The sequence below is a fragment of the Mirounga angustirostris genome, unplaced genomic scaffold, assembly GCF_029215605.1.
Source record: "Mirounga angustirostris isolate CCGP_5_RB_7025 unplaced genomic scaffold, mMirAng1.0.hap1 SCAF_11, whole genome shotgun sequence".
Lineage (NCBI taxonomy): Eukaryota > Metazoa > Chordata > Mammalia > Carnivora > Phocidae > Mirounga > Mirounga angustirostris.
The window spans coordinates 5,763,773-5,775,777 of record NW_026991719.1 but is presented as its reverse complement, the minus strand read 5'-3'; the positions used below and the strand labels follow the sequence as shown (position 1 = coordinate 5,775,777).

Genomic DNA, 12,005 nt, shown 5'->3' with positions numbered 1-12,005 from the left:
AAGATTGATCTTACTCATAAGCAATGGAAAGCGATTTTTTTTTTCCTTATTATATCAAAACTTCTTAAGGGCTCTTGGAGTTCTGACATCTCCATAGTTAATTACATGAGCCACCCAGGACTCCAGACCTCTCTGAGACCTTCTAAATTATTAACAGTCACCTCTTATGTGCAAGTCATTCATATTGATGGATTTTGCATCTTGCCAGCTAGACTACCGCTTTGACTTGAGATGATCACAGATGGTCTTCATAAATATCTCTGTGTCCATCTTGCAGAAACACTCTTCTTGTCATTTTAGAAAAGAAGAAATTGATTTCTTTTCAAAAGCTTGCATTTTATAAGGGACCTGGAATGTGCAATAGGTTCTTGTGACTCCCAAGTTAGGCATGCTTTCTATCAGAGTATTCTTTTTGTTTGAATCAGCAATGGATTGCACATTTTTAGCCTTTCTGGGCTCCAGTGTCTTCATCTACACAGGGGGAACGTTGGGCTTGAGTCTCTATTAACTCTCGCAATTCTCACAATGATCTAGAATGTTCCTTAGAGTCTTGTGTTACCAGTATTGCTGATGGCTTTCACATGTGATTCAAATCCACAACAATGAGTAACCCCGTGTGTCCAGAGAGTCCTAGGCGGAGTGGTTTTGAGGTTTAGTGCTATCACGGGATGCTTAGATCCTCCCTCCCAACCCACTCTGCACTTTTCCTTTCTCCTCAGACACTGATGAGCATTTTTCAAAAAGGTCCCCGTATTGACGTTCACTTCCAAGATGTGGGTTGTTTGCATCATCCTCTTGGTCCTACCACCCTGAGTATTATGGAACTGAATAATGTCTATGTGATCTTCCTTCTTCACACTTACACAGGATGGACCCTGTGTTGTGTCCTCATCCAATTTTGACCTTTTTTTCTTAGGCATTGTACATGTTTTGGAGAGAGTGATTAGAGGATTTTGTTAATTAGAGAAGAGGATATTAGCATGCAGAAAGTCTGAACTTTAATAACTCGTCACGACTTTGCTCTGTGTTCGTTTGAGAGGTTTCAGCAGGGATTCAGGGATGGAAAAATCAATGAGAACAGGGTAGCATATTACCGAGATGCTGAAACTCTTTCCCTTGGAAAGTTCCTTGTATTATAAGACAATTACATGTCATTAACGAGTTAGATTTGTCTTGTTTTCAGCAAGATGGATTAAATGACCCTCAAAGGTCTTCAGTGATTTGTAATGATATGGTATCATGTGAGTCAGAATTCTACAGTTTACAAACTTTTTGAGTGGGTATTTAGAAACACATTTTGAGTCCCTTTTCTTGTCCTGGTTGTGTTTAGAGAACGGCTTGGCTGTATTTGGATAGACCTTATACTTTCACAGAGAGGGATTGACTGAGATGCCCACTGAAGCAAATGCTTTGTACAGAGGTGATGTTAGTCATATGTAGAAGGTCTCAGAGAGGTCTGGAATCTTACGCCGCTCAGCTGATGACCTGTGGAGAAGTCAGAATTCTAAATGCCCTCCCAACATTTTGATATAAAGTGGTTTCCAGTTGCTGTGAGTAAGGGCAGCATTTATACACTACCAGGTAGGGCAGGGTTGAATCCTGATGTAACTAAGAGAGCTGATGACGTCATTGTTTTAGTGGCTGGCTGCATGCTTTCAGATTTTGCTAGAATTTCTCTTGATGAATTTTTCTGTTTTGTTCATGTTTAAAACATCCTACAATAAAAACACAGCAGCAGAAACAACAAGAATTAGGGAAAGAAAAGACCAAAGAAGTCTCCTAAATATTGCCAGTCATTAAAGGTTAAAGTATACTTCAGCGAGTTGTAAATTTGCATCCTATCCTAGCCTCTCCAGAGAACTCTAGCAAAGGATGTAATTAAGAATCATTGTGTTTAAATTTTTTCCACATTGCTCTTGCATTTTTTTTCCTGCTTTGATAATGACTTTAATTCCTCACAGGAGCTTTGGAATGGTGCTGACATGTTTTTTAAGAAAAGGATTTCTCTTGTTCTTTCAATTGTTTGGTACACAGCCTTCACCACAAAGTTGCTTTTAAAATGCACAAATGAAAAATAACCACCAATAACAAGTTGAAACCTATTGAAACAACACTGGGTTTTTCTTTGGTGAACACTTTCAAGAGAATACAATTCTCTTAGTTTCAGGAAGTGAAGTTGTAATGCATCCTAAGCTAGCTTGGCCCACTGAGGCAGAGCTTGTGGGGACTTAACGAGATCTGTCCTTGGGTGAGAATGTTCACCAGCTCACCTGCTGTTTCCCGTGGTTCCACCTGCATCTTCTGCACCGGAAGGGCTCACTTCTACCTGCTACCACTTGGTTAATTCCTTCAACACCCTCACCCTTTTCAAGAGATGTGCTTCCTACCTACTTGGCTTTATTGTAACTTGGCTTTTTCCAAAAGCCTCTCAATTAGAGAAAACTCATTCTTTCCTTCTGGATGAATATGGGAAGGCGATTGGTTTTCATAGGTTGTGTTATTCATGAAGCATATTCTAAGCTTTGGAGATGTGAGCTCAGAACTTTACTGGGTGATGTTCCCAGGATCAGACCCCGAGGGGGAGTGAAGGACGCAGCACAGGGCAGGAGTTGGGCTGGCATGGACATCACAGCATGATCTGGAGCTGGGCATGTCTTGTAAGTTTTCCTGACTGGGACAAGGAGGTTGGTCCTTTGTACCACAGCATCGACCAGACCAGTCACTCGATGTGAGCTTCTCCCTGGAGTGTGGCGTGGGTTAGGTAACGTCTCTTCCACCGAGTACGGTTTCCAGGTGGGGAAAGGTGGAATTTGGCTGTGAACTGTCCACACTCAACACTCTGAGTAGGAATGTTCATTTCAGCCATGGAGGTGTGGGGACGTCTGGGTGGTGCAGGATGGGATTCGCTACTGACAATTACTCTTATGTAATAAAATTCTCCCTTTGGGGTCGGAACGGTTCCAACTGTTGGCACACCAGGGACCTATCATCCACAGGAACTCTTCTCCCTTACACTTTTTAAGCCGCACTTTTCCACTCTGACCGTAAAACTTACCATTTTCACGCTTTTATTTGCTTTCTACAACTGGTCTGCTCTACACCTGCTCTTTCTTTCATCACCAGACTTTCACTCTGTAATCCCTCAAGATTCAGACAATCTGTTGTCCTAGAGTTTACCACAAGTGTCACATTCTAAGAAGCATTTGGGGCATCTGTCAATCTACAGATTCCAGGGTCAGATCTAGATCCACTGAGTCTGTCCCAGAGAACCTCAATGTCTAACAGATTCCGCAGGTGGTTCTTTGAACCCCCAATGTTGGAAGCACCGTTGCACTGGCCCTTCCTCTTTTAATTTTTTTTAAGATTTTTTTTTTAAATGTATTTGACAGAGAGAGAGATAGCAAGAGCAGGAACACAAGCAGGGGGAGAGGGAGAGGGAGAAGCAGGCTTCCCGCCGAGCAGGGAGCCCGATGCGGGGCTCGATCCCGGGACCCTGCGATCATGGCCTGAGCTGAAGGCAGATGCTTAACGACTGAGCCACCCAGGCGCCCCTTAATTTTGTTTTGTTTTTGTTTTTTGGTGTTTTGTGTTTTGTTTTGTTTTGTTTTGTTTGATCAATAGCTTTATTTTTTTTACCCTTTGGCTAATCTCTGGCTGCAGATTTCTAACTGAATTCATCAAGCCCTAAAGCTGCCTACTTGGACGTGTCATTTCAGTGGTGGGTACTGCTAGAGAGAATCACACAATCTGGGGTGCTTGGGTGTCCCAGTCAGTTGGGTGTCTGAGTTTGGCTCAGGTCATGATCCCCGAGTCCTGGGATCAGGCTCTGTGCTTGGTGGGAAGTCCGCTTGTCCTCTGCCCTTCCCCCTGCTCGTGCTCTCTCTCTCTCAAATATATAAATGAAATATTAAAAAAAAAATCACATAATCATGTAGAATGGTGTTCCTATGAATCCCCATAGCTCTCAACCTCAGGTAAACATCTATACCACCCACCAATCCTGCCAGGATACGTCTACTTACTTCAGCTCTCATGTTCCTTCAGCAGCTAATCCAGATGTTCATCACTCTCGTCCATCCCCTCCTCCAACAACTCACTTCTTTCAGAAAATTACCTTGGTTCTGATTTCATTGAGAAAAACAAATAGCACAGAAGCTTCTTCCGTCCCACTTCATGTCTGTAGAAGTTCTGTATGCACATTTGATGTTAGAGGTAATCGAAAGTCACATTGAGTTTATCTTTTTTGTGGTCTTGGCAGACCTCCATATAGCCACTGATAATAAATACTTCATTCTTTATAATCACAGGCTCATTTTCTGTAACATATGGATCAGTTTAAGAAGTCACTAATCATTTCTTGAATGCAGGTTAGGGAACGCAGGGGCCGCCCCCAAAAGTAACTATCAAGATGTGTCAGTATGGAGAAAAAAGGGGGTTTGTAGAGAGCCAACATGAATTTATAGAAGAGATTTTAATGAACCTAAGAAACCATGGGTGGAAAATCCATTTTTATGCAACCTTAAGAAATAAAAAAATACATATATATAATAAAATCATGATACAGGCTCAGTGATGATCTTTCATAAAAGAAGCATCATTTGGGGGCACCTGGGCGGCTCAGTAGGTTAAGCATCTGCCTTCAGCTCAGGTCATGATCTCAGGGTCCTGGGATCAAGTCCTGCATCAGGTTCCCTGCTCAGCGGGAAGCCTGCTTCTCCCTCTCCTGCTCCCCCTGCTTGTGCTCTCTCTCTCTGTTGGTCAAAAAATAAATAAAATCTTTAAAAGAAAAAAAAAGAAACATCATTTGGTCCCACTAATATCTTGTTCTTTTATAATACCTTTTATTTGGTCCAGGAGTTTTGGTGATTTCTTTTGTGTTCACTTGCATTTTGTGACTCCTTTTGTTCACTTACCAGTAATCACATGACACAACTTCATCTACTGTGTTGTATTGCTTGCTTGAATCCTGTAAGGTATTAGTTATTAGTTGCAAGAAAATAGGAAAGTTCAGTCTTGGGGCAGTGAGTATTTGCGACACTTCTTCATTTCTTTTCTTTTTTTAAAGATTTTATTTATTTATTTGACAGAGAGCACAAGCAGGGAAAGTGGCAGGCAGAGGGAGAGGGAGAAGCAGGCTCCCCGCTGAGCAGGGAGCCCGATGCGGAACTCAATCCCAGGACCCTGGGATCATGACCTGAGCCGAAGGCAGATGCTTAACCGACTGAGCCACCCAGGTGCCCTTCTTCGTTTCTTCATTTGCATTTTTGCATATACCACAATTTTCCCTTTCAATGACAAATCATTGCCTAATTATATTAATCACATTTTATTTTTTAAAATATTTTTTAAAGGTTTTATTTATTCATTAGAGACAGAGAGAAGGAGCAGGGGCAGAGGGAGAGGGAGAAGCAGACTCTCCGCCGAGCAGGGATCCTGACGCAGGACTCGATCCCAGGACTCTGAGATCATGACCTGAGCCGAGGGCAGATGCCCAACCGACTGAGTCACCCAGGCACCTCTATATTAATCACATTTTAAATGGCAGTTAAACCCAACATGTGTAGAAGCAGCAATGCACAGAAGTTAGTTTAACAGGTGACAGCATGCACAGGTGTGACCAAGTTCTCGTGTGTGAAATGTTGACCCCTATGACTGGTCAAAAGTCATGGTATCACATTCACCACGGCTGGGGAAAGATGACGGTCAGGTTGTGTGTCTCAATGAAGCACAGAGTCTCACAGTTTTGCCTCAGGTTGTTGGAAGGACATGTTCTGTGTCCCAAAAAGTGGATCCTGGGCATTGATCTTTTCTGCAGAGCTCATTGCTCCTCTCATTGCCACCAGGCTTTTCTTTCTGTGCCTTGTCTCTAATTACTGTGGCTTACAGCAGGTGTAGCTGGGATTCTCCAGTGTTAGTGGGGACCCCCCACCCCAGATTGGACAGTCCTGGTGGTTGCCGTGGAGACTGAGCCGAAGATACATAACCAGACATAGCATCCGAGGTTCAGACATTGCCGTCTCTGCATTCGGACACCTGCTGGAGGGCCCACTGATGTGCAGCCCACTGAGCTAATGGCATTCCTCCCGCCAGGGGCTTTCTGTGAGCTTGGGCTGCAATGATCTGAAAGAGTGCAGATTTGCCTGTGCCTCTTGATGTCAAAAACAAAATCTGCTTTTACATTAAAATCTGTTCTTACATCATTTTATATCTAAAAGAGTCTTTAAATCTCCTGTTTATGCCCAAAGACGCAATATGCCACTTACCCCAGACTCTGTGGACTCTTTCTTTCTTCCCGATTCCGTCCACTTCTTCCCCTACCACTCCTTCTTTTCTCCTCTTCCCAGTCTTTCTCAACATCACTCAGACACAAACAAATTATTAAAGTCAGGAAAGCTTCAAAGAAAGGCTTGGGAACCGACGTAGGTGTGGCCGTCTACAATACCCACGTTGGGGAAGAGGGTGGTCCTTGCTACACAATGAACCCAACGCCTCTGCCCCGCGGGACTCGCCACTTTATTCCACAAGCATGTGGTTTTTTTTTTCTTTTTTAAAGATTTTATTTATTTGACAGAGCACAAGCAGAGGGAGAGGGAGAAGCAGGCTCCCCAATGAGCAGGGAGCCCGATGTGGGACTCGATCCCAGGACCCTGGGATCGTGACCTGAGCCGAAGGCAGACGCTTAACGACTGAGCCACCCAGGCGTCCCAAGCATGTGTTTACTTTCCGGACAAGTCGATATGGTGATTGGTGAGAGGTTTCTGGGATTGGAAGGACTCACACACAATTGACACGTGAAGTGAACATTTTGGAGTAATGAATAGGAAGCAGTGAAGGAGAGTGACATTTATAGAGACGTTTCTTTATTGTTCAGGTTTCCTATCAACAGTAATTTAGCTGTTTGATTTATAGGAGGTACTCTTCATCTCTTGCTTCCCTTACTTTGTAAAACATGTCATTTACTAAATTCTGGTTATTACCTTTAATGCTCCCTCTAAACCTACTTAAGGCTGGATTTATTTCGCCACAAATCATTTATTCTGTCTTGAAATCTTCCAGGGTTTTATGTGATTCTGTGGAGACGGCCCACCTTTCTAGAATTGTCTCCTGCAAATACACATTGTAATACCAAATACGGTTTGGGGGATACCCGTCTGAAATCCTACCTGGCAAGAGTGAATCCCGTAATTAGCATGCCCTCATGGAGGGGACTGAAGCAAGTAGACCATCGCATGAGATGTCCTAAGAGAAGCCAGTACTTCTGATCCTGTGGTGGGTCCCACCCTTCTCATAGGGACACTAAGGAGTAAAACTTCTGTCTTGATCTAATGCTCTCCCACATATAGAACTCATTAGAATATTCCTTGTCAAAATTCATAGTAACATGTTAATAAAATGTAATGTTTTCCCATATGGCATAGTCTGGCACTTGCTGTGCTATAAATTTTCTTTAGATAACTTTAATTATGTGCATCTGTAAAAAGATAATTAGCATGATTATTTCTAAAATAATTTGTTGGATTCTGAATGCAAGTTTTTTGTTCCATTTTTGATATTGCAATGCTGGTTCTCTTGAACTCTATAGGAAACAAAATAATGAACCTAAAAGCTCCTCCTCAGAGAAGGTGAACGATTTGCACAGCTCAGTCTACTTAATTTCATTCTTTTCAGGTCCTTATGACCTAATGATTAAAGTGTAAATTTCTTGTATGACTCCCTAATCCATTCATTTATTTATTTATTCAATAGTATTTGTTAAGGCGGTCAGGGAGCCAATGGTAAGCAAGAGATACAGACAGACTCTGTCTTTAACATGTTTTCAGGCAGATGATCATTACAAATAACACATTTATACGTGTCCACCGTAGTAGAGCATTTTGGAGAAGTGCAAGGAGCTTGCAAGAATGTGTGTCACAGGGGATCTGGGAAAGGGTGTAGGGGTCATGGAAGGCTTCCCGAAAGAAGTGGCATTTTCAGTGACCCAAAGGATGCATGGGGCCTGGCCTGGTGGGGGCACACGTTCTGGGTGAAAGGACAGGACTTTCGAAGGTTCTTATTCACAAGCTGCTGGGCGTAAAGAAGTGAAACAAAGACAGTGTGGCCAGGCGTGCATTCCAGCACTGGGCATAGGGAAGGGCTGGTCGTCTGCGGAGAGACATACGTGGATGGCCGACAGTTCTAGAGAATTCAGTTCAATGTGACATTGGTAGAATCCAGAGAGAATTTTCTGACACGGCGGGGGTGGGTGGGGTGGGGGTGAAAGGCCATTTGTTTACGGAGGGTGATCCATAACATTTGAAAGAAGTCCTACTTACGAACAACAAATATAAACACAAAGCTTGTTTTCTTTCCCTCTCCTTTGAAGTAGATTTTATTTTTTAGAGTAGTTTCAGGTTCCCAGCAAAACCAAATAGAAGGTACACTGTTGTAGAGACTGCCTGTCCCCACACATGCATAGCCTCCCCTATGATGAGCATCCCTCACTCGTGGTCCGTCTGCTACGTCCCTGAACCTCCAGTGGTCCGCCTGCTATGTCCGTGAACCTCCAGTGACACACCGTTATCCCTGGAGTCCATAGTTCACGTTAGGGTTCCCTCCTGGTGGTGTACATTCTGTGGGTTGTGACAAATGGATAAAGACATGGATCCACCATTATTATATCAGGTTATTTTCACTGTCTTAAAAATCCTTTCTGTTCCATCTTTTATCCTCACCTCACCTCCACCCTGCCTGCCAATGATCTTTCTACCATCTCCTTAGTTTTGCCTTTTTGGGAAGGTTATATACTTGGAATCCTACAGCATGGAGCCTTTCCAGATTAGCTTCTCTCACTTAGTGATATACATAGAAGCGTCCTGAGAAATATTTTGAATGAAATCTATAGTCGAGATGATCACTAGCAAGGATTCATTTAAAAAAAACATTTCAAGCCACAGAAATGCCTCCTCTCAATGTCCTTCTCTTCCACTATCTTTTATTTGCTGTTGAACACGTGGGGAAGTTCCACGTATATTGACAGTCGAAAAGCACATCCTTCTAATAATAAATGAAATTAAGTATATTATTCCATGGTTCCGAATTAATAGGAAGATATTCTGGATGAAAATGAATTCCTAAATTTTAATCCATACCTTTATTTTACCTTTTTAAATTTTTTATTTAAGTTCTGTTTATTTAAGTAATGGGGCTTGAACTCACCACCCTGAGATCAAGAGTTGCATGCTCTTCAACTGAGCGAGCCAGGTGCCCCTCCATGCATTCATTTAAAAAAAAAAAAAACAATTTACATTTATTTTAAAAAAGATTTTATTTATTTGACAGAGAGCACAAGCAGAGGGAGCGGCTGTCAGAGGGGAGGGAGAAGCAGGCTTCCCGCTGAGCAGGGAGCCCTATGTGGGACTCGATCCCAGGACCCTGGGATCATGACCTGAGCCGAAGGCAGACGCTTAACCAACTGAGCCACCCAGGCGCCCCAAGAAACTTACGTTTAATATGAGATCAAAATTGTCAACTGAAAGTCAAAGCTGATTATGTGTAGTTTCATAGGGTTGAATGGTAAACATTTGGTCTGTGGTGGGTTTTCTGGGATAGTTTCAGTTTCCGATGTTCTGTCCTTCAGTTGGACAATAGTTTTGTGTTGTGTTTGCAAAACTGCAGGTTACTCCTTGTTCCACACCTACACCTGGTTATGTTAAAGAAAATGTGGGATCTGTTCTAATTCTCTTTCCTTTTTTCAAATGGTTGTACCTAGATAGCTAGTTTTCATTTATCTTTATCCTTTCCTTATGGGTTGTCTTTGAGTGAATGAAGTGTTTTCTTTACTTGAAGCTTTTGAAGAATTATTTTTCTTTAAGGAAAAAAAAAATCAAAAAGCTAGAAATGGAGAGACTTTGAAAATGTCATTGAAATAATGTCTGGGTGCAGCTGATTGAACTTACATAAACTCTTTGAAAGTTGGATTGACTAGCATTCATGTTTGATCTACTTAAGCCAATAAAATACAGGATGTAATTTTTATATAATTACAAAAGTCCCAGTGTCTGATCCTACCTGGTGGTTACAATAATGATTCAACAGGTAAAGACGTTTCTTGCCTGATGTACTTTGACTCTTTATCTTTGCTGGCTTTAAGCCAGAACAAGACTTGATTGCAAATACTGTATTTTATTTTTGTTGTCAAGTGGCTTAACTGGTGAAGGCTATTGTAATCTAAGAACTTCCCCCCGGGGCAGGATGTTGAAATGTACTGGATTCTTGTATTTTTCCATCGCTCTTCTGCTCAGAGAGCCTTACAGGTGAGCAGTGTAGTTGGATGCTTCAGTGTATGTGCACCTGGCTGAAACACAGTAGCTGGAATTAATCAGGGGTTTACCAACATCCTTGATGCCATGAGGCAGGGTTCTTAGAAGTTCTTTGTAGAGATAAATAGTATGGCAAATGCTGATTGATGAAGGCAAAAGCAAAGTACAGCTGCAAAACCTTGACCGGGGCGGGGGGTGGTGGTGGATTGTTTTAAGAAAAATAGGAAACCTAAAAGCCAAAAAGGAAATGTAGACAGACATATCTATGTACGTGTGCGAGCACGTGTGTGTGTGTGCGCGTATGTGGATAGAAATTTTCTGCATGGAGAGAAAACATGAATAAATTCACAAGGCAGGGTGCCTGGGTGGCTCAGTCGTCAAGCATCTGCCTTCGGCTCAGGTCATGATCCCAGGGTCCTGGGATCGAGCCCCACATCGGGCTCCCTGCTCGGCGGGAAGCCTGCTTCTCCCTCTCCCACTCCCCCTGCTTCTGTTCCCTCTCTCGCTGTCAAATAAATAAATAAAATCTTTAAAAAAAAAAATCAAAAGGCAAATGATCACTGGAAGATGTTTACAGCACCATTTATAGACAAATGAGTATTAAATCTGATTGGCACTGCTCTAGTTGATAAGGTTAAACAATCCAGAATCGAAATGGTAAAATGCACAGACAGTTCACGCTGAAGGAAATACACATGGCCGAAGGAAATTAAACCGAAAATAATACCTTTGCCCACTCATTGGCAAACGTGGCAAGATGGTTACCATCCAAGGAGAAAAACAGGATGGGCTCCCTCTTCTGAGCCTCACTAATAAGATTGGACTGCGTTATACGTAGGAACTGGGAGATTTTAAGTACAGAATTTACTCCCCCACTCCCCTGAAAACAATCGTAACGGCAAACAAAGTAACGTCAGTCATAATGGACTCTTTTTCTGACATCTAACCCTGTTGCAAACATTTTTGCTAAATACTTTATGTGGATTATGTTTTTAATCCTTCCAAGCATTCTAGGTCGTACTATCTTCAGTCAGAAAAACAACACAAAAACGATTACCACCATAATAATCTTTCATGCTTGCTTGCTATTGCCCCAGATATTTGGGGCTTCTCATTTTATGATTAGTGGGAAATTTTGCTTAAAACAAAAATGCTTTGGTTGAGGAAATGCATTGATGTTAATTCCCCCCCAAATGTAAACAGCTTAGCAGAGACACTCTACAGTTAGTGGTTTGACAGGTGCAGCCGAAGGCAGGCTCTGCTCCATTCTTGGTGTTCTGTTGTTGAGGTTTGGCCATTTACCTATAGTCCAAGGAAACAAAAGGGAACTAAATCAAGGTGTGCCAGATACGTGCTTTCTCCTATCCTCTATTTTTTTTTTAATCCTCTGGGATTTAGTCCATAACAAATTTTATTTCTAGCAATAAGTCCAAATCCACTGTAATCCGCTTTCTATCTATGGACCCACCCTCCTCTCCTGTTCTGTTCCAACTCATCAATCTGATCTGCTGCATCCTGAACCTATGATACTCAGGACCATCCTAAGCAATCCTTACCCCTCCTCCCAAGATTCTGACTCTGAAGATTCCTGCAAAACCCACCGTAAAGCTCACCCCTTGTTTCACGGAACCCTTACTCATTGTGGTGTCCCCACTGTGCGTAACCATTTGCTTCATGACTGTTGATGCTTTACTTGGCTTCTGTGAG

At 42.4% G+C, this 12,005-nt stretch overlaps 1 protein-coding gene across 5 annotated transcripts in view; it reads left to right on the top strand.

The window, feature by feature from the left end:
• Window positions 1-12,005, top strand: part of ANOS1 (anosmin 1) — a 187,377-nt gene that overhangs the window by 20,124 nt on the left and 155,248 nt on the right. The gene's annotated exons all lie outside the window — the stretch shown is intronic.